This window comes from Pleurodeles waltl, chromosome 12 (genome assembly GCF_031143425.1).
Source record: "Pleurodeles waltl isolate 20211129_DDA chromosome 12, aPleWal1.hap1.20221129, whole genome shotgun sequence".
NCBI classification, from domain to species: Eukaryota; Metazoa; Chordata; class Amphibia; order Caudata; family Salamandridae; genus Pleurodeles; species Pleurodeles waltl.
In genome coordinates, this window is record NC_090451.1 from 506,235,943 (window position 1) to 506,259,460 (window position 23,518).

General features: G+C 48.6%; 1 protein-coding gene across 4 annotated transcripts in view; it reads right to left on the minus strand.

Moving 5' to 3' along the window:
• The window catches only part of JOSD2 (Josephin domain containing 2), a 142,194-nt gene extending 119,133 nt beyond the window's left edge, over nt 1-23,061 (minus strand). For 3 of the 4 annotated variants that reach the window (XM_069217269.1, XM_069217271.1, XM_069217270.1), the window contains exon 1: nt 22,928-23,061. The gene's annotated coding sequence lies outside the window, so the exon portion shown is untranslated. Of the gene's footprint in view, nt 1-22,442; nt 22,571-22,927 lie in introns of those variants that run through there. The other variant, XM_069217274.1, reaches the window with a different exon arrangement.
• Nucleotides 23,062-23,518: the final 457 nt, after the last annotated feature.

Consider the following 23,518-nt stretch of genomic DNA (forward strand, 5'->3'; position numbering starts at 1 on the left):
AATGAAATTTAGCATAATATTGTTGATGATAAATGAAGTGTTCTTTGGTACACCTGGTTTGTATCGTTTGTTCTTTATCTACAACTATGTAGAGACATTTAGGGAGGCATTATTTTCTTTCTTTTCTTACTGGCCTCCAGTCAAATATGCAAGATAAACTAAGTAAAACATTTGCAGAACAATTCTAGTCTGTGAAAAAGGATTATGCAAACTACAAAGGCTGCAATATCCAAGGACATTCTGGATGTAGGAGAAAGATTAAAAATTAGGACATGATAACTGTAATGCAAACTAACCTAGAAGAATCACTAACTTCCTGCTGGGCTTTGTCCAAGAAGATGGCAAGAGATTTAAAGGAAATTAGAAGACCTGGAGGATACATCCAGAAGGGACACTGTCTGTATCTGTAAAGCCAGAGAAACAATAGAGGGCACAAATGTTAAGGCCTTCTGCAAGCAAAAGCTCACTCACATCCTAAGCAAAGAAGGACCCTTCAACATCAGAACAGTAAGAGTCTATAGAGTTGGACCGGTCCAATCAGAACCTCGAGTTCCACCGAAAGATATCCTGGCAAAACTAAGCAACTCAGAGATCAAAACTAGAATATGCTGAGCAGTGAGACACCTGGAATTCATTGACTGATGCACGCACAATGCAAACCTACCACAACATACCACAGGGAGCCCTTAGAAGAAGATACCTCTACTAGAGAGCACTACTGAACTAAATGAATAGACAAATTAGATTAAGGGGGGCCTACACATATGCACTAATCTGCACAATTAATGAGAAAACAAGAGTAATCAAAACTTTGGGAAAAGTCATAGAGTGTCTTGGATTCATTGGAAATAACACACAAAACATACGGGGAGAAGAGAAGAAACAATGGCCAGGTGAATCTGGGACATAGGGTAGAAAAACATGCAGCATCAGAAGAGGTGACAAAGGCAAATCAACCTAATTAAATTTATTTGCTAACGCCTTCTTAATAAAATAATGCAAAGAAATTTAGCGTAAGATGATTGGAGGCAGGCTGAGGTAACTGGCTACAGGAGTGAAGCTGCCTTCACATTCCTAAATATTTTATTTTCCCAGAAAATTGCAGATATTGAGGGGAAGAGCAGAGGTGTGTGGTATGGAATTTTGTGCCATTATTTCTGGGGACTTCAATGCGAAGATAGGGTGGTACTGTACAGTGGTGAATCCCTTTGAGCTAGATAACAGTGTGTATGTAAACGAGGAAACACAGGATGTAAGGGGAAGGTCGCTCATCAAGGGGATACAGAGTCTGGGTTTGTTGAATATATGTGACCTGGAGTCTGTAGGTGAATCTCAGGCACCAACCTTTGAGGGAAGAGGGGCTGGGACGACAATTGACTATATTTGTCTATCTCCTGCACTGAGGAATCTGGTCCAGCACGGTAAGGTCGTAAGACAGTATCTTAGTGACCATAACCCTCTTATGATTTCTATAAACCTACCATATAACATGTGTAAACCTGTGCATGAAGGTCCGGTAGCCATGAGAATAAAAGATTAGGGAGGGAGAATTGGATTGAGACAGGCAAACATCCCACAGGTAGTGGAGAGAGTAGAGAGCCAAAATAAAACTGTAACAACAGGGTCCCTCCTGGCGGATTCCCCCCCCCCCCCCCCCCCCCAACCAGAGGATGTTATGGTGGAGATGACCAGAATAAATTAAGACATTTAAGAATGCATGGTTAATATTGAAAAGCCCACTCCTAAGCCTCACGGAGGTTGGCTCAGTAAGCCCTGTTATGAGGCTAGGGAATCCCTGAAGAAGGCTTTAAAGGCACAACTGAGAGATAAAGTTTATGTGAGCAGTACGTGAGCACATTATAAAACTGTATTACACGAAAGAAAACAGCAGCTCAAGAAGGAGGCGTGGGAGGATTTAGAATGTGCGTTGCGCACCAAGAACACAGGCATGTTCTGGAAGATTGTAAATAGGGGTACCTTTGGGACAGAAACGACTGCAGGACTGGGCTGTAATATTCTACCTGATGTCTGGGTGAGACATTTCTGTAGGGTTTTCTTGAGGGGCGATCAAATTCACTTATGATGAGGTGTGGGAGGCTATACAGGACAGCTCTAGCTATAAAGCACCGGGCCCAGATGCTATTCCTATGGAACTATATAAATGCTGCCCTCAGCTGTGGGCACCCATACTGCTTAACTTCTTAAATGCGGCAGTCAGTGTAGAGATCCCCTCTTCATGGAAATCACCATGCATTGCCCCGTTTCTAAAAAGGGAAACCGGAGTGATCGCAAATCCTACCGCCCAATCTCACTCCTAGACACCTCAGTAAAAAACTTGGGGCGAATAGTTTTAAGACGTATTGAGGATTGGATGAGTGGGAATGATGTGCTGAGTAAGGTTCAGTATGGCTTTAGGGAAGGGCTTGGAACCCAAGAGCAGTGCTTAAATCTGCTTACGCTGATTGGTAAATATACTCAGGCAAAGAAGGGTAACCTGTACCTTGCTTTTAAGGATCTTACCTGCGCATTCGATATGGTGAACCGTAGTAAGTTATGGAAAAGACTAACTGTGATGGGCTTGGAGCCCCAAATTGTGGAAGTGCTCTGTTACTTATATTCAGGAACAAATGCAACAGTGAGGTTCGGGATAGAGGGAGAATGCACTGAATCTTTTGGGTTAAGAAGTGGTGTGAGACACGGGTGTGTTCTGGCCCCCAACCATTTTCTATTATATATACAAACAGGCAACATAACTATCTGGTGGAAAAATTTAAGGATGTTCCCAAAATAAGTGGAAAGAGTATCCCGGTCCTGATATATGTGGATGATGCGGTACTTATGGTCCGGACCATGAATGGTCTCCGCGAGCTGGTTAGGGCATATCATGATTTTATGTCAACCTTGAATTTGGAGGTAAATATCAGTGAGTCACAGTTCATGGTTTGTGGTAAACCTAGGAGTAAAGTGGGTGCGGTTAGGATCAATGGCCAATGTATTAGCTGTGTACGGGAATTTCCCTATCTGGGGGTAACATTTGATGATAAGGGTACGTGGAAGCCCTGTATTTCAAGAATGTCTGCGCGCTTTAACGCTGCTGTAGGAGTCACCTTTGAGTTTGCCTCAAGAGTGAGGAATAAACCCATACAGCCCCTGCTTGAGGTGTACGAAAATGCCTTCCAGTTTTAACGTATGGGACAGCACTCTGGGGCTATTCGGGAAGTAAGGCTCCCCTGATAGAGAAAAATCACTTCTGCAGAAGGCTGTTGGGAGTGGGACAAAATAGCTTCTGCTTTTGTATGTAAGAGGAACTGAATTTGGAGTTAATAGACGATGCAATTAAGATGGCGCCCTTTTTGCTATGGATCTCAATTTGTTCAAATGAGTGTGCCTCCCTAAATAGGGAAATTCTACTTGACTGGATGGCTTGCGACCACACTTTAGCTATTCCCTGGCTGTTCTATATAAAGGAACTCGCTGCATCCCTCGTCGCCCAGAATTGTTTAGTGTCCCAGATTGTCTAACACGCTTTGATAGACGGTTGGCTACAGAGAATCTTATGAAATTTGTAGGGGCCAAGAGGGAGGCAGTGGAATTAAAGAAACAATCAGTGAGGGAGTTCCTAATATTAAATATGTCGATAGGGCCAGAGCTGTATCTCTTGACGACACAGAGTGTATGGGAAAGGACACTCATTTCGCGCTTCTGCTTAGGAGTAAATAGATGTAATTTGTGTTTCCCGCTTGGTCAATATGGCCCAAAATATATACAAGTTTGCCCCTGTGTCAGCACAGTGTTTGCTTCATTTTACCCTGTTCTGTGATTTTTATGCACCTTTTAGGCAACACTTTTTATTCCCCTTGTTGAGGAAAAAGGGCTTTCTGCAGTATCGCCCGGCTTTTGTGTGGCTGCAAATGGTCCAGGATGTGTTGGTGTGCCGGGAGGTGGGGTCTTTTTTAAAGGGAGCCATACATTTCCTGAATAACATATATTTTAAACTATTTATGGGATTTTACTTATTGAATTTTGTTTGAAAAATTTAATTGGTAGTATTTTAAAGTTTTTATGTGCATACATTTTTAGCTTGTTTTGTTTCTTATTTGTTGTAGAAATATGTGGAAGGACAAAATATTACTGACAATACCCATCGGATGTCCAGGGGAGCCCCATAAAACAAGTCTTAAAATCTACGATGAGACGCATTGGTTTACATTCCCCAACTAAACGACACAAAGTGTGGAAAGCCATATCCAGGAAAATCACCAGCCATAGTATACATTAAGGAATCTCATCCTTTATGTAAAAACATAAGATTAATGTCATATAGAACCTACACCAAGCAATACTTTGCAGAAAGGTGAGTAGGATGATTATGGAGATACACGGACACTACTACTAAAAAAGACAGACATCACTGATACACATGAGGGCGGATTTGTTATTATGCTGGATAACCTGAGCAAACAGAAATAAAAATTATAGCTGCATATGTATCAAACAAACAAGAAATGTATCTTTCTGTGATATTAAGAATTCTAGGAAAACAAGGGTAGATGTGTGATAATATAGGTAGGATTATTTAACCTGATGCGCTCTCCTAAATTAGACAGGCACTCAAATGATAGATATACTGGAGGTTGGGAGTGAGGTCATACACCCTCAAAACAAATATATAAGAACCAAGCCTTTGTGATGTATGGCATGAAGTAAAAGATCAATTAAAATAATTCTTCACTGTGTAGCAAACAGGAGAAACTCAAATGTTTGCTATTTATGTTGCCTTTAGGGAAGTTACTAGATGCAAAATAATAGCAATAAAGGCAAACCGATGACACAATGGTCACCAATGAAACCTAATGGGAGGAGGAACTTAACCCTGAGAAACAACACTACACATAGAGGAAACTTGGTCCAATTAACATAGTTAAAGAAATTAAGAAGGCAGAGCTCCATTAACAATGCAATCTTAAAAAGCAGCTTTAAGATTAAATCAATGTGTTCACAAAAAAAGCCAACAAAGCTGACAAACTACTCAGAACCAGCCTAAGACAAACCAAAGAGCATACATGTTAATAACATTAGACATACAGATGGTTCATTGACAAACACAGAAAAGGCAAAACAATATGTTTTCCTCTCATTCTATCAGGTCCCCTAAAGCCCAAACTCAAGTCTCCAGAATATAAATGATTTCTTGAGGTTATTATATTTACCTTTCTTTTCACAACACACAAGATACAATTTAGGAAGATGATCTCAACAGAGGAAGTAGACACAGCATAAATAATTTCTCTGCCAATAAATTCAGTGGACCAGATGCTCTAACAAATGCCAACTAAGAAAGATTTTGTTAACTAATAACTCAACAGTTAATCAAAATGTCTAACACTTTCAGGGAAACAGTTACAGTGACCAAAACCATTAGGGAAGCAGTCATAATTCTCATACATAAATCAGGGAAACTTAACGACCAAGGTTCCTCTTATAGTCCTACAGCTCTGCTAAACACGAACTTTAAAACATACATGGAGCTTCGAGCAAACAAATTGGAAAACAGCAATCCATTTCTTATGGACTGATGAGAGATCTTTTCCAGAATTTCAGGCTAGAGTTAAAAGAGAGGTATAGGTATTTTCAACTCAGACGTTGGGCAATATCACCAATGAAAACAACACAGCAGGCATAAGAGAGCTAGCACCCTTCGAAAAGTTATTTACACACTATGAAACAGCCTAGGTCCTCATTACTGACACTTAAACAACATGGAAATCCATGCTAGCAAACCATTGGTAGCCATTTGTGCAGTGGTGTTGGACAGATAACCAGAAAACATATAACACATGAGAAATGGGTAAGCCTAGGGAAGAATATACCAAAAACAACCCACAGTGTTCAAGGGAAGGAAAATTGGTAACTTAGTATGTAAAATTGATATGTCACCTCAAAAGCTACCCGTCGTCTTTTCCATGTGCAAGATCGAGATAGGGGACGGTTCCCACAGGCAGTCTGTCTTATCAGATCTGGCAAAGGCATTTGACATGCTGACATGACATTATCTTTTCACAGTCTTGGCCCTGGGCACAGAGCTCAATGCCATGTTGTGGTCTTGCCCAGCCAGGCAGTATTACTGGCAGTCAGTACACACCACCCTGCACACAGTCACTGAATTGCAAGATACACAATTGGAAGGCGTGCTCCTTTGGTATTTCCAAGCTCAGGAAGCAACAAAAGGTATGCCCTTGCTTTGCAGCCCTGGCACCATATGTGCACTCACTGTCCAATGCAGATTCCCCCATGGCTCCACCAGTAGCAGCATGGCACAGAGCGGTATACAAATGGGGCACAGCTGATGACGCTCTTCGTTATGAGGAGATTTGTCATTTATGCAAGTGGCCTATTAGTGGGGAATGACCTTCCCCGGTGGTCAGTGCGTGCACCGTACACACGCTTCATATTTTATCCGAGTACTAGGGGTTCCCACACTTGTGTCTGGCTGCTTCACACCGCCCCCCCCCCCTTCCGAGTTCTGTCCCCAGTTCACAACATTGCAGCAGAGCAAGATCCATTTCTGTACCCAGTTCGCAACTTTGCGGCATAGCAAGAATCATTCCCGAACATGCTATAGAAATTTGGGATTTATTCATAATTTTACAACTTAGTATATGCTTCATCACAGTAATGTAGCTACATTTGTCAGCACTGCCTTACATCCCCATTGCACTCCTTGTCAGTTATAAACTGGCCACACTGCACAGGAAATCAAAACTAGGAGGTGGTGTAGCAACTGCCTTCTGGGAATCCCTCAGAGTAGAAGTAGACAATCTTGAAATGTTGGACCTTCACCTGACAGGGACTGGCTTCATGCATTCAGCTGGCCACATGTTGGATCTTATTTTCCCCACCTCTAGAACCCTTCAGGTAGATAACCCTGAACCTCTGACTTGGACAGATCATTCTCTGATTAGGTTCCAGATTCCCATTAGGGCCCGTCCTGTAAAATTTTAATCGGTGAAGTAGCCAAGATCTAGATCTTGAAAGCAGATAACTAAGGAATCCACTTTCCATGCCTCTACCTTTGACAGCTTGAAGGACATTAATTTGGCTTTGACCACAATTCATGAAGCCCTTTCTCAAGCTCTTGAGACTGTTGCTCCTTTCAAAGTACATTCCACTAAATCATGCAGACCTAATGCTCCCTGGTAAATTGCTGAACTAAAGGATGAGAAATCAAGCTGCATAAGATTAGAACGCAAATAGGGGGCATCAAAAACTAGCACTGATGAACAATTATAAAGTTGCACTAGGAGCCTACCACGGTAAAATTAGGACAGTACGTAGGCAATTTATTATCAATAGAATTGATCAAGCAGGAAATTCTACGAAAAAACTATTAAAGGTCCTAAATTATTTTACTAAACCCAGTGCCTGCACCTCAGTAAGTAATGCCTCCCAGACAATTTGTGAAACATTTGCCAATCACTTGGAAACCTAAATAGACATTTACTGAGATTTTCATACCAAGGTCATTTCATCATTCCACCCCTGCCCCCCCCCCCCGTCCCCCTGTAACAATGCTGCAGCAGTGTTTGAAATGTTTGAGCCCATCTCCCAACCCAGATTACACATCTACTGGTCAAAGTCAAATCTGGCTCCCCTTCAGAGCCTTGTCCCCCCCCCCACGTATTCACTACATTATCCACTCTCCTTACGCCCACTATAACCTCATTGTACAATCTTACTTTGACGCTTGCACTTACTCCTTTAGAGTGGAAAGCAGCATATGTCACACCAATCTTCAAAACTACTAATGCAGATCCTAAGGAGACAGTCAAATTTCTCTTCTACCTATTTTGGGCAAAGTTCTGGAGTCCTACGGCAACAAACAGCTATCCTCATACCTGGAGAATTTCTGTTTGTTGGACCCTTCTCAATTGGGCTTCAGACCTTTTCACAGTACTAAAACTGCTGTACTAGTAGTAGTTGTTATAATCAGACTATCCCTGGATGCCGAGAATCCAACTACGCTGGTCCTTCTTGACCTGTTGACGGTGTTTGATCCCATTTCACTTTCAATCTTTATTCACTGCCTTTACGAGATAGGTATCTAGGGTACCACCCTCGACTGGGGCAAAGAAAGGAGCAGAAGTTTGCTCGCAGTAAAGTGCATTGGCAAACGTGCAATTATCCATTTAACAGGGTCGATGGCCAAAGTGGTAAGAAAACAGCCCCAAGGATGGACAAACATAAAGGATTTACCAATGATAACAAAGGATTTTTGAAAGGGAAGCCCATGAAAGAGTGATAGTGATGGGCGTTCAGAGGGCATGGTTAAAAGCCCATAGATAGATTACAACATATCAAAGCGCTTGACCTAATGAAAAAAATAATGTAGGAATATAGACTGTGGACAGATCATATGCATTAGCACTAGGCTCTGCACTGCATTTTTAAGATCCTCAGGCAGAGGTTGATTCCATCAATCAAAAAAAGGGTACCTTTTAGGAAAAGTATAAAACAACAGAACTCATGGACACACAAAATCAGAAACAGCAATTAAACATGAAGGGCCCTGAAGTACCAAGGAGCCTCATGGATGATTGAGTGACAATTCTGCCATTACAAGGAAGCTTCATTTAGAGTGTTAATCACTTCAGGCCTATACAGAGTTTCCAGGATCTTAAAAATGTAATTAGAGATACAGTTGGCTGACTCAATGCTCTGGGCGAAAACGTATTCTTTGGTTTGCATGGTTTAGTTTTCATTTCTAGCAAGAATGTTACATTTCTTGACTTTCAAACTATCTTTGGGTCAGTACCACTCACATTTTTTAAGTGTCAGCTCGTCAGCAAACTGTTTACTACATTATGGCCATGAAATTATTTTATCTCTCAATGTTCAGATCCCTTGTTTCTACAGGAAGCTACTTTAAACTTTTATCTTTAACCCTAAACTTAATTGTGTCTGTACTCCTGAAACCACAACTAATCCTCTGTCATATTTTGCATCCCAATTTTAAATTAAACTTTATTGGGGAACACAACGTTTTATATTATCTCCAATTACATCCCAAATGCAATCCAAATTCTATTAAAACACATGTTCTATCAAATTGGTAACTAGTAGATTCATTCATTTTAAAATGTTGACCAAAATGGCAACCCTTTGACATGTTTAACACAAATACTGAGGATGCTCAGAAACTGAAAAGTTGTAATTGTAGAAAAGAAGTTAGAAACTAAATGGTGACATCCGATACCACTGACAACATGTTTAGGTAGTGAATCTGTCCAACACAGGTAACCTGTTCTAGAAAAACAATATTATTTCAAGAGAAATAGTCTCCGTTGTCAGTTTGACCACCAGCCTCTAGATACCACTTCATAGTGTGCAGGTGCCTCTCTTCAAAAGCCCACAGTGAATGGCTTCTTCTCCATGTTTGCCCACAGTGAGTGCCTGCCTCTACACACCAGCACACAGCGAGTGCCTCTACACAGCAGCCCCCAGTGAATGCCTGCCTGTCTGCTCTTGTCTGCAGTGAATACATGCCTGTCTGCAACAACCTGTATCGAGTGGCTGCCTGTGTGCATAAACCCAACATTGGTGAGTGGTCAGCTCCTACACCCGCACACATTGAGCGACACTGGCACCGGCAGCAAGTGGTCGCTTTTCCACATCAGCCACAGTTAGTGGACTCACCTCTTCAGCCCACAGAGAGTTGACTCCTCTTCTGACCCCAACCTTCAGCGAGTGGTTCCACTCCACAACATCCCAGAGTGACAGGATTCACCCACAACCCCCTCTCCACACCCCTACCAAGCAGTGAGCAGCGTGTTTCTCTGGGTATCCCCTGGCTCCAGGCATACACGCTGGTCTTCTGATGTCACCTTCATTAAATCATTTCCTACATGTGTTAAATCTGGATCTAACCAGATCTCAAGGACCATGAGCAAAGGGCGAATTGCCTATAGGACGTCCAGCAGCTGCTATCTCTGAAATGACTAGAGAGCTGGGACAAGGCCAGTCGCCTGCCATACTACTGATGTCTTTGGTACTCTTCAAAAGTACGTTTGCGCTGGTCCTTTTCTGGACCCGAAGTTGAGGTGATGAACAGAAGAGCTATGCACTGTCATGTAATAGCTGTGCTGAAAATGAAGCACTTTTAAATTACTAAACAACCCAGGACAGGCAGAGTGCATGATAAAAGGATACCCATGTGTAATGGGAATATTAATTCTCTGCTAGAATGCACGCACCACCATGCATTGCTTCTACAAAGAGAACTGGATGGTGCCTAGAGCCTCATACGGATTATACATTTACGGAACTACAGAATACATTGAGGAAAATAGATACGTTTTGCTTCCTGACCACCAAAGATAAAAGGTATACCATAAGAAATGCAAGGCTTCAAAATAAAAGTACAAATGTGTACAGGTATCTAGGCTTCATTATAATAAAAGCAAAAGCTTTGTTTATATAAAGCACAGCAACGCAGAAGACGAACAGCAAGTGCCTGCACATGGGATGCTGACAGGCGAGCAGAGCGGAGGCACCGGCACAAAGTTTGTAGGTGTAGAAGGAGGCAGTCCTACCTGGCATTGGTGCAGTTGTTGTAAAGAGTTTCAAAGTCCTTCCTGTTGATGAGCTTGCAACGGTTGACCTTGGGCTAGATGGTCCCCGCAGTATTCGGACCAGCTCCACGTTGCACACGATGGGCGCAATGTCCAGCCGCTTGAGCTTGGTGTAGACAGTGTGTAGCCCGCCCACCAGGTGCTTGAGGAAGAGGTTGAAGACCTGCGGCAGGCAGATGAGCTCCTGACCCTCCACTAAGAAGGAGGCTACCTTCGCCCCATGCAGGTCGGCCATCTTACACTCTGTGCTCCCGCCCAGGCTGCCGCGCTGCTGCTACTGCTGTTACTGCTGCTGGTGATGAAACTGTTGAGCATGCTGCTAGTAAAGGGGGGTACCTCTCCCGGACTGGAGTACAAAGAGTCAACCCTGAACAATCCCTTGCTACGGCTGGCAGAGATGACCGGTGGAGGTGCTGAGACAGCCATGCTCCCTCTTTGGGTGTCTCCTCCCTCTGTTTACCGTCTCTTTTGCTGTCCACCCGTCAGTGCTCAGCAGTAGAGCGGTGTGTGAAAAAGGACCATTGAGAGCAGCAGTCAGTGACCGCACACGAGAGCCTGCCCTTGCCCTGGAGACTGGCAGTGCCCCAGCCAATACCCATCCTCCTGATAACAGGGCTCCTCTCTGATTACACCCCTGCCAAGCTGATGGCAGCTGCGGCTTGCCTGCCCTCCCCCAAACTCCCCCTTAATCTGCACAACTCTGGTGGGCGAAGGCACACCCCTTCTGTTTATTTAATGCTGTGGGAAGCAACTTCCCAGCTAGTGCATTGAAGTTTCAAACTAGCAAGAGCTCGCACCATTAACACAGAGGAAGGACCACCAAGAGCTTGTGTAGTTAACACAGAAAGACTACCAAGAGCTGGCGCCACAACCACAGAAGAGGGACAGTCGAGAGCTAGCTCCAGCAACAGAGGCAAGTTAATTGTCATCTTTTGAAAACAGCGTCCACGAAAAAACAAGGCTTGTGGGCGCTCTAGGCTCAAGCAGTTAGGCTTATCTCAGAGGCAATGTGTAAAGTATTTGTACACACACACACAGAGTAACATAGTGAAAACACCACAAAAGTACTCCATACCAGTTTAGAAAAATAGCCAAGATTTATCTGACTAAAACATGACAAAAATAACAAAAATCCAACAGACACAAGCAAAGATAAAAATCTTTGAAGATTAAATGTAGTAGAGCTTAAAAACACAAAAGCTCTAAGGCGATCATGACTTCTTGATGGAGTCATTTCCAACAGTCCGACGCCATTCGCAAGGGAGTGCGGGCCGGTCACGGAGTCGCAGAGACCCCAGGTACAGTACTTTGGAAAACGATGAGGAAACAAAGATGTTGAACACAGTCGGGGAGGTGAGGCGTCACTGGTGCAACGTCGGTTTCTTACTGCTAAAGGGGAGGTGAGGTGTCAGCTCCTAACTGCTAGTCAGGGAAGTGAGGTGTCAGTTCCTTACAGTTGCAGGAAGGTGATGGTGCATCGGTTCCTTTTGACAAGGTGGGTCAAGGAATCCAGCAGGTCAAGATGCGAAGCATCAACTTTGCGGTGTTGCAATCACACCACAGGCGCTGCGCAGAGTCAGAGCAGGGTGCCACAGATGTCGGTGACATAGCGCTCTGGACTCATGCTATGGCTTGACTTCGAAGGCGCTGTGGCAGCGGTGGGCCTGCGGCAGCGGTCATTGCACTCAGCGGGCACCACAGCTCCGGTGCAGGCAACGGCATCAAATCGGACAGCGACACCGGTTTCGAAGTTGTTCTGGAGTCGATGAGCTTGGTTTCGTCTTGGTTGCATCAGTACTCACTCCTAAGGGCCCAGGAACCGGATCTGGCACCACTTGGAAAATCAGTGCTCTCAGCAAGAGAGTCCAGTTGCTGGCAAATTAAGGGGGTGATTCTGACCTCGGCAGTAAAATGCCCTTACCGCCGGTCAGAAGACCGCCATAACACCGCCGCGGTCAACCGCCACGGTCATTCTGACCCATAACGGCCAAACTTCCAAAAATCCGTCCTCCACTGCAGCCCGCCACATCGGCGGGCAGCGATAAACTGGAGATGACCAAACCTCCACCGTCACGCCAACAGAAATACGCCCATGCCATTACGACCCACGAATCCACACGGCGGTCATTCAAACGCGGTATTCCATTGGCGCTACACACCGCCGCGGTCAGAATACACACACATCACCAAAACACAGCCACATTGGACAATTTGAAAAACACACACCTGATACACATACACACACCACTCCCACACAATCAACCAACTATAAAACACACACCCACATCACCCACAAACCCCTGCGACCCCAAATACTGAGAGAAGGAGAGAGAGACACAGCAGACAATCCAAAGCAAGACACACTGAGGCACACTACACCATCACACACACCACATAGTAGCACAAAGCACCACTCACCAACACACTCCTCATCACATACACCACCCCACACCTCACCCACACCACCCCATGGCACCCCAAAGGCATCCACGCTTTTCGGACCAAGAACTCCGGGTCATGGTGGAGGAAATCCTAAGAGTGGAACCCCAGCTCTTCGGCTCGCAGGTGCAGCACACCAGTATAGCCAGGAAGGCGGAGCTATGGCAGCGGATCGTGGACAGGGTCAACGCGGTGGGACAGCATCCCAGGAATAGGGACGACATCCGCAAAAGATGGAACGACCTACGGGGGAAGGTCCGGTCGATGGTCTCGAGGCACAACATCGCGGTCCAGAAGACTGGCGGCGGACCCCCACCCACCCCTCCCGAATTTACATCGTGGGAACAAGAGGTCTTGACCATCCTGCATCCTCAGGGCCTCGCAGGAGTAGCCGGAGGAATGGACTCTGGTAAGTCCCATCTCAACTACTATATCCACCACACCCCACCAGCATGCCAACCCACACCCCCACCCTCACCCCCAACCCCCCAGCACACATCCTTCCTGACAATGTCTCACCAGCACAACCCACCCATCCCAACACCAACTCCTGCATGCCAACACAAACCATGGGCACCCATCACCTAAGCATGACCACTGCACTAACCCCTCCCCCCCACTAAATACCCTCACAACACCTCCCTCCAGGGAATGCCTGCACTGGGGGACAAGGGCACCCACAACACGCATGCTATTGCACACACAGAAACAATAACCAAACTCTCTTACCCCATGCAGGACCCGAACGACAACACACCAGCCAGGAGGGTCCAGAAGTGTCCATCCCACCACCGGAACAGGCCCACACTGAGGATAGCAGCTCTGTCGACAGTGAACCTGATGACCAGCCCGGACCATCGGGGACCTCTGGGCAGTCGGTTCCCCTCACCCAGACACAGGCCACACCAGACCCGACCCCCTCTGCCGACACCAGCACAGCTCCCACCCAGCGGGCCCATGCCTCTGTCTCTAGGACAGCTCAATCAGCGGTGTGTCTGCCACTACAGGGCACCCAGGCTAACCCGACACCCCAACAACAACAGGGACCTGGGGGCAGTGGGAGCGGGCACACCGGCCAGGGGACAGAGGCCGGGGGAAACCGGGCAGCTCGGAGGGCTGCTGTGCGACAGGGGGGGGAGGAGAGGCCCAGGGAACCCACTCTCCAAGAGGCCCTCACCACCCTCATGGGGGCCTACCACCACTCCCAAGAAACGATGGCGACGGTACTGGCCAGGTTCACTGAGATCCAGGCACAGCAGGAGGAACGCTACATGGGTTTCAGGGAGGAGCTGAGAATCATCGGGACCGCAATGGGGACCATCGTCCTGGCCCTCCACAGGATAGAGGACGCGTTGCGGGACCATGGTGCACCACACAGGGCCCCTGTCACTAGGCCGGACCAGGAACAGCCTACCACCTCCGCCGGCGCTAGTGGACAGGAGGTCCCAACACCTCGACAGCCCCCCAGAACCCCACCTCCTGCTGAAGAACAACCACCCCGTAAGAGGAGCCTGAGACCAAAGAAAAAGACAGAGTAGGATGTCAAGACCCCCGCCAGCAGGACATACCCCCTCAAGTCTTCCCACTGTCCCACATTGCCACCCTGTCCAACCATGAACTGCCTATGCTCCATCCTTCCACAGGCAAAAGAACAATGCACCTGTGAGACTGAGAACTGGACTCTGCCATGGATATTCCTCCACCCCCACCCATCACCCTTAGAATCACATGTACCGGTATCTAGCACTGTAAATAAATCACATTTTGCACACAAACCTGTTTTGAGTCATGCTGTATTATTAACAAAGGGATAACATATTACTGTTCAATTTCTGTTCTGTCAATTAGTCATGACAACATACCAATGTCAATACGCTGTATTTCATGGGCGAACCAAGCAGAAGTCAGGTACTGAGTCAGACAGCACTGAGAAGGGAAGGGAAAGGCATAAATTAATAAAAAACATCTGTGGGGAACTACAGAAAGTATAGATGCAGGAGGCTAGAAGCAATTGTGAAATGGCGTGGGTGATTCTTACCTGGGTGTTACTGGAAATACTGTTGTATCACTCTGTCCCTATTGTCTGTGTCGTCCTCAGAGTCTTCCTCCTCTTCACTCTCCACAGGCTCCACGGCTTCTACAACACCACCATCTGGACCATCCTCCTGCAGGAAAGGCACCTGGCGTCGCAAAGCCAGGTTGTGAAGCATACAGCACGCCACGATGATATGGCACACCTTCTTTGGTGAGTACATTAGGGATCCACCAGTCACATGCAGGCACCTAAACCTGGCCTTCAGGAGGCCAAAGGTTCGCTCAATCACCCTCCTTGTACGCCCATGGGCCTCATTGTAGCGTTCCTCTGCCCTTGTCCGGGGATTCCTTACTGGGGTCAGTAGCCACGGCAGGTTGGGGTAACCAGAGTCACCTATTAGCCACACACGTTGTCTCTGTAGCTGCTCCATCACATAGGGGATGCTGCTATTTCGCATCACATACGCGTCATGCACTGACCCTGGGAACTTGGCATTTACATGGGAGATGTACTGGTCAGCCAAACAGACCACCTGGACATTCATCGAATGATAATTCTTTCTGTTTCGGTACACCTGCTCATCGTCTTTTGGGGGTACCAAAGCCACATGGGTCCCATCAATGGCACCAATGATGTTGGGGATATGTCCAAGGGCATAGAAATCACCCTTCACTGTGGGCAAGTCACCCTCCTCGGGGAAAATGATGTAGCTCCGCATGAGTTTCATCAGGGCAGACAACACTCTGCTCAAAATCTTTGAAAACATAGGCTGAGACATTCCAGATGACATGGCCACTGTGGTCTGGAATGACCCACTGGCCAAAAAATGGAGGACTGACAAAACCTGCACCAGAGGGGGAATCCCTGTGGGTTGGCGGATGGGGGACATCAGGGCTGGCTCCAGCTGGGCACACAGTTCATGGATAGTGGCACGGTCAAGTCGGTATCGAAGGATTATATGGCGTTCCTCCATTGTCGACAGGTCCACCAGCGGTCGGTACACGCGAGGATTCCTCCTTCTCATCCCAAGTCCCAGCGGACGGTGCCTAGGAAGGACAACATGGAGCACAGAGTCAGCCAAACCACAGGTACGTACAGACAGCTTGCACAGTTAAAGAATGGCAATGGGTTGAAAGGCGTGTATGTGTGGCAATGCAAGGCCTAGGCCTGTGTGTCGCAGTCAAAATTAAGCCATGTGGGCCCTTGAAATGGCGGCTGCCTGACCTGTGAAGTGGGACAATGGGATGTGAGGTCACTGCGCTGGTGGGGCACACCGTGGCGGTAGGCGGTCGAAGACCGCGGCGCAAAGCCGCATTGGTTAACATTGAAGCCTATGGGTTTCAGGAGCCAATAACGAAGTGCGCCGGCGGTCGCGGTACGCACCGCCGCGGACGTGACCGCCATTTTCTATCTGCTTAATCACTCGAGACCTGATCATCCACAGGAGAGGACCTATACTGCAAGTGCTGCTGTGACCTCGGTCTGGAAGATACAATGGCTGCTGTGACTGGGGAAAGGGCCCCTGCCTTCACGTCTGAAGAATTGGACAAGCTCGTGGATGGGGTCCTCCCCCAGTATGCGCTACTCTACGGTCCTCCAGACCAACAAGTGAGTACCCCGGGTGCTAATGGAATGGGCTATGCCTGTGTGGATTGGGGTGGATGTAAGTTGGTGGGGTGGGGTGGGGGGCGAATGAGGAGTGCAACGCCCGACAGATGAGAGCATGTGCCATATGGCAAAGTGGGAGGGGGGGGGCAATTACATCTAACATGCAGGCCATTGATGATTTCCTCCTTTCCACCCTGTACATGTCTAATAGGTCAGCGCCCATCAGAAGATCGATATTTGGCGTGCCATCGCCAAGGAAGTCCGGACCTTGGGGGTCCACAACAGACGGGGCACCCACTGCCGCAAGAGGTGGGAGGACATCCGCCGCGGAACAAGGAAGACCGCAGAAACACTGCTGGGGATGGCCTCCCAACCTAGGAGGGGTGCCAGTCGCACCATGACCCCCCTGATGTCCCGGATCCTGGCGGTGGCCTACCCTGAATTGGATGGGCGCTTTAAGACATCACAGCAGACACAAGGGGGTGAGTATCAGCACATTCTCCTATCTTTCTGCGCAGTGGAGGCGTCTGGGTGGGGGAGGAGGGCTGTGGGTGACATTAGGCCAGGGCGCTTTCTGTAGTGTAGTCCTCTCCCTTAGGCATGGCCCTGTGCCCCCGGCCCCCACCTCTGTAGGGTGACAAGTACAGCCATTGAAGGTCCAGCATCTCCCATGTGCGCGTTTGACGTCTCTTGGCCTGTTGTCTTAGTCAGTAGTACTGAGTAGTGTACCCCGAATGCGCGGCTTAGTGCATTAGGCACCTGTGTCTGTCCTCTCCGCCAACGGTGTTGACATTGCATGCACTCAACCTGGTCTTCTTTTTTCTCCCCCCACCCTTTCTCTTCATCTTCTTGTGCATGTGTGCATTAGCATCATCAGGCGGAGGAGATATGGCATCGGAGCACGAGGGAGCTGCAGGACACAAGGCCCCGGTGGGCCCAGGAACAGACACCGAGGGCACCAGTGATCCGGAGGGCGAGGGGAGCACCACGACGGGGACCGCTGGTGAGAGCAGCGAAAGCGACACGTCCTCGGATGGGAGCTCCCTAGGGGTGGCAGCAACATCCGTGCCCCCCGCCTCTACAGGTACAGCCGCCACCCAGCGCACCAGCCCCGCCCTCCCAGCAGCCCCTCAGTCTTCGCTCCGTGCCGGTTCGCCCAGGAAGGCGCGCGTCTCCTTCGCCCCAGGCACCTCAGCCCCTGCCCCTGTTGCCCCTGCTGCCCTCAGTGCGGAGCTCATTGACCTGGTAAGGACGCTCATTGTTGGCCAGACGACCCTTCTGAATGCCATCCAGGGTGTGCAAAGGGAGGTGCAACAGAGCAATGCGTACCTGGAGGGCATTCATTCGGGTCAGGCTGCCCATCAACGAGCGTTCACTGCTCTGGCCTCAGCACTGACGGCAGCCATTGTCCCTGTTTCCAGCCTCCCTCTTCTGACTGCCTCCAGCCTGTCTCTGTCTCCTGTTCCTCAGCCTATCCCATCCACACCATCAGACCAGCCTGCACACACCTCAACACCCAAGAGCAGCTCATCCAAACACAAGCACCACAGATCCCGCAAACACTCACCCGAGCAACACCCAGATGCAGACATGCCAACAGCCACTGCCACCCCTGTGTCCCCCTCCTCCTCGTCTCCCTCTTCCCTCCCTGTGACGTCTACACTCACACCTGCATGCACCCCAACATCAGCCAGTGCTTCCATCACCACCTCACCCTCCAGTACAGTCCACACTCGTGCAGTCACCACCCCCACTGCCATGTACACGTCCCCTGTGTCCTCTCCCACTGTGTCTGTCACCCCCTCTTCCAAGACACACAAACGCAGGCAGCCACCCACCCAACAGCCATCCACCTCACGACAGCCTACAGCACCAGCACCTTCACCCAATGACAGCACACCTGACTCTCCTACAACCACCTCCTCTACCTCCACTTCCATCTCCACTACTCCTACCCTTTACTTTGGCCCTAAAAAACTTTTCCTGGCTAACCTTAACCTCTTTCCCCCCGATGACCTCCCCCATCCATCTTCAAAGAGTCCCAAGAGCACCGCAGCCACCACCAGCCCAGCTTCGGGTGTCACTGTTGTGCCTGGGTTCTGGAGCCCACCCTTTGCCAGCAGTGACACATCGAGCTGCAGCAAGGACACGTCCAGCCCCCCCCCCCGGCAAGAGGACCCGCAAAACCAAGGACCGCCGTGCGAGGACCGACAGGGCTGCCCCCAAGGAGCAATGTGCGGCCACTTCACCACCCACACCATCTGGGGGAGGCAAGGGCCCGAGAGCCCCATCAAAGGAGCGGAAGGGCAGCAGGAGTGCGGAGAAGGTGGACCCCACATGCCACATCCCAGCTGGGAAGGAGGACACTAAGGAGGCCAGGAGTCCGTCCCCGAAGGGTCCAGATACGTCACGGTCCGAGGGCGACTGAACAGGGAGTCCAGGCCAGGTCTGGCTCCCTTGACCTGCTGGATGGGCACCGCTGAACAGGGCCCGCGGTGCAGAAGAGCACCGCTGAACAGGGCCCCGCCGTGGAGATAGGCACCGCTGAACAGGGCCCCGCCGTCTCAAGCACCGCTGCGCTGGGCCCCGCCGTCTCAAGCACCGCTCCGCTGGGCCCCGCCGTCTCAAGCACCGCTCCGCTGGGCCCTTCCTCTCAAGCACCGCTCCGCTGGGCCCCGCCGTCTCAAGCACCGCTCCGCTGGGCCCCGCCGTCTCAAGCACCGCTTCGCTGGGCCCCGCCGTCTCAAGCACCGCTCCGCTGGGCCCTTCCTCTCAAGCACCGCTCCGCTGGGCCCCGCCGTCTCAAGCACCGCTGAACAGGGCACCGCCGTCTCAAGCACCGTTGATGGTTCATTGTGCCCACCATGCCTCCTCCTTGACCAGTGGAGACTGTCATCCACATGATGGACTGTGGCTTTGCACTCCCCAGGATGGTCCAGTGGGCAATCCACCCACTGCAGAGACATTGAGAGACTGTGGCTTTGCACTCCCCAGGTTGGTCCAGTGGGCAATCCACCCACTGCAGAGACATTGAGAGACTGTGGCTTTGCACTCCCCAGGTTGGTCCAGTGGGCAGCCCACCCACTGTAGAGACATTGAGAGACTGTGGCTTTGCACTCCCCAGGTTGGTCCAGTGGGCAGCCCACCCACTGTAGAGACATTGAGAGACTGTGGCTTTGCACTCCCCAGGTTGGTCCAGTGGGCAGCCCACCCACTGTAGAGACATTGAGAGACTGTGGCTTTGCACTCCCCAGGATTGAACAGTGGGCATGGTGGCTCCTCGTGGATCTGGCGTCGTGGACTCATGTGGCTGTGGTGCCCCCCCCTTCCCTTCCCCCTGAGGTGCCTGTAGTTTTTACATCTGATGCCCCTGCAGTGTTCTCTCCAAAGGACTCAGGTCTCCTGTGTGGGCTTTGCCCTTGTTTCTCACGACTTTGGCCCACGGACATGCTGAATTCGTAGGATGTGCAGGACTTGGTACTTCAGTTATACACTGATGTGTATGTCATTTGTTTTGTTGTGGATATCTTTCATGGTTGTACGCTAATTTTCTGGAGCTTTTTGGTACATAAATATTTATTCCAAATATGATTATGTCCTAGCATTTTTCAGGGGTGTTTGGGTGGTGTCACTGTGACTTGGTGCTCTGCATTGGTGAGTACATGATTGGGGGGGGGGGGGGGGTTGCATATGTGTGTGCCCGTAACCTTTCGTCCTCCCCCTCCCGTGTGTCGTAGGTGCAGTACTCACCGTTGTCGTCTGCGCCGGACTTCGTACTCGTGGTAGATGAGAAGGTAGACGAGAGCAGGTATGATGTTCAATTCGGGTTCCATGCTGTCCTCCGTCCTCGTGGAGTGCGTAGAGGTGAGCGTTTTCCCGTTCGTAGTCTGTTTCCGCCGTGTTTTTATCGGCGGTGCTCCCGCCCCGGAAAAGGTGGCGGATTGGTGAGTTATGATAGTGTGGGCGGTACATTGTCTGCCGCCTGCCTGTTGGCGGTGACCGCCGCGCTGTTTGTCTGTACCGCCGCGGCGGTCAGAGTGTTAAGTTGGCGGGCTGTGTTGGCGGTTCCCGCCAGGGTCAGAATTCCATTTTTTGGACCGCCAGCCTGTTGGCGGGTTGGCCGCCACTTTAACACCGACCGCCAGGGTTAGAATCACCCCCTAAGTCTTTGATATCCCTAAGAGTTGTAACAGGAGGCAAGCTCAGTCAAAGCCCTTGGAGAACTTTGGAAGCAGGATGTACAAAGCAAAGCCCAGTCCTTTCACTCCCAGGACAGAAGCAGCAGGCCAGTACAGCAAAGCAACAGGCAGAATGGCAGACCCTTCTACAGCATCCAACTCTCCTTCCTGGAGGAATACCCTCAGTCCAGAAGGATTATAGCTATGTGGTGTCAGAGGTCCAGTACTTATACCTCTTTCTGTCTTTGAAGTAGGCAAACTTCAAAGAGAAGTCTTTGTAGTGCACAAGACCCTGCCCTGGCCCCAGAGACACTCCAGGGGATTGAAAACTGATTTGTGTGAGGATAGGCACAGCCCTATTCAGAAGCAAGTGTCAGCTCCTCCCACCATTCTAGCCCCAGAAGACCCTCAGCCTGGTGTTGAGCCATCAGGATATGCAGGGCACACCTCAGCGCCGTTTGCGTAATTGTCTAGAGTGAATGCACAAACAGCCCAACTGTCATCCTGACCCAGACGTGTATTCAGCAGACAGGCAAGAGGCACAGACTAGTTAAGCAAGACAATGCCCACTTTCTAAAAGTGGCATTTTCCAACTTACAATTCAAAAACAAATTACACTTAAAATTAATTTCAAAGCAATCCCCATGTCACCCTGTGGGAGAGACAGGCCGTGCAGTAGTGAAAAACGAATTTAGCAGTATTTCACTATCAGGACATGTAAAACACGTCAGTACATGTCTTACCTTTTAACCACACTGCACCCTGCCCATGGGACAGCCTTGGTCCTACCTCAGGGATGACTTCCATGCAGTAAAAAGGAGGGTTTGGGCCTGGCTAGTCGGTGTACTTGCCAGGTCGAAATGGCATTTTAAAACTTCACACACAGACACTGCAGTGGCAGGTCTGAGATGTGTTTACAGGGCTACTCATGTGGGTGGCACAATCAGTGCTGCAGGGCCACTAAATACATTTGATTTACAGGCCCTGGTGCACATAGTGCACTTTACTAGGGACTTACTAGTAAATCAAATATGCCAATAAAAGAGAAACCAATACAATTTACACAGGGAGCACTTGCACTTTAGCACTGGTCAGCAATGGTAAAGTGCCCAGAGTCCTAAAGGCAGAAAAAACGAAATTCAGCACAGGATCAAGAACAGGTGAGAAGCAAAAATACATGGGAAACCATGCCACAACCCCTCCTGCTACTATGATCTCCCTAACCCTTTCCACAGACTCTTCCCTCCATCTCTCCTTTACTCATCCCAAGCCTCATCCTATTACTATAAACTCCCAAATAACACTTCTGGTTTCTTCCCTCCCCTAGTCCTACATTACTCTAGTCAATCCAACTAACAAACTCACATATCCTCTGCTCAAATTAACTCATAATAATACTAATACTGTACTCATATTTCCCTATACTAATCCACCACCAATTCCTCTTTGATTCCAGAGTAGCGTGGTACTCGTCGAAAAGCGCTTCAACGGTTTGTCAGGGGTAGTAAGCGCTATATAAATACAATTACAAGAGCTGACAGGTCTGACACCTACCTTTTGGTAACTGCCCTTGCATCATTAAAACCAAGGAAGAGGCTAGCGCGCCAGCAGGTGTGTCCTTGTGGTCTACTTACAAAAGGACCGCTCAGGACCGATTGGGCAGGATACGTAGCCCTGATTGTTATGCGCTTGCAGCTGACATCAGTTCGCGACTTCCACTGACAACCCGCCCCTTAATTACTCCGAGTTTGAATATCTCAGTTTAAACAAATATCACTTAAGCGCTTGGAAAATCAAAACTGTGGTAGGAAACACAGTCTAAAAAATACATATTATTTATAAGAGCGAGGTATTACATTATTATCTATGGCAGGAATATCCCTTTGAAAATTCATGCAAGTTGCGCGAGACCCATAAGGGATGCAGACAGACGCTCTCAATATGCATCTACGTATCCCTGGAAGTTGCCGCTCCTAAAACCCCAATGATCCTGGGTTCATACTCCGCGGTGTGCTCGTCACTTAGTCAGCTAGACCTACCTGTAGTAAAACTACAAACAGGGGAGCAATGTTCTGCCAGATCTTCACAGGCTAGTTTATGTATACAGTTCCTGTCCCTACAATCAGCCCGTAGACAGCGTTTCCATTCTCAATGTAGTTGTGTTTACAATGGCTTTCTACCAATGGAAATAGAAAGGGGACGAGCGCCCGATGCACAACCTTCTCATAAAGAACTAGACGGCTGAGATAACTATGGTGACAGAAGACACAGTTGTAGGCGCCATATTGCTCAAATATTCGCTGTATTTTCAAGTGGGTGAACTGTAGAAAATGATCAAAAATTGGTCCTTAATCGTACTGATTTGATTAATGTTCCTATGGAGCCAATTGTTTGAGAAATAAGAGGCATGTGTTTTTTTGTTCCGTAAAGTGCTGGTATTATGACCTTTTTATATGGAGGCCAGAGGTTAAATATCCTCAACCATCACACACTTTTATGGAGCAGTCGTAATAATCTCAGAGTGCTCAACCCTGAAAATTGGGAGGGGACGCGCGCTACACCAGTGCTCTCCAGGTCCAGGGAAATCCCCATAGACAGTGTTGAATTTCAGTGAGCACAATCTGGCATCA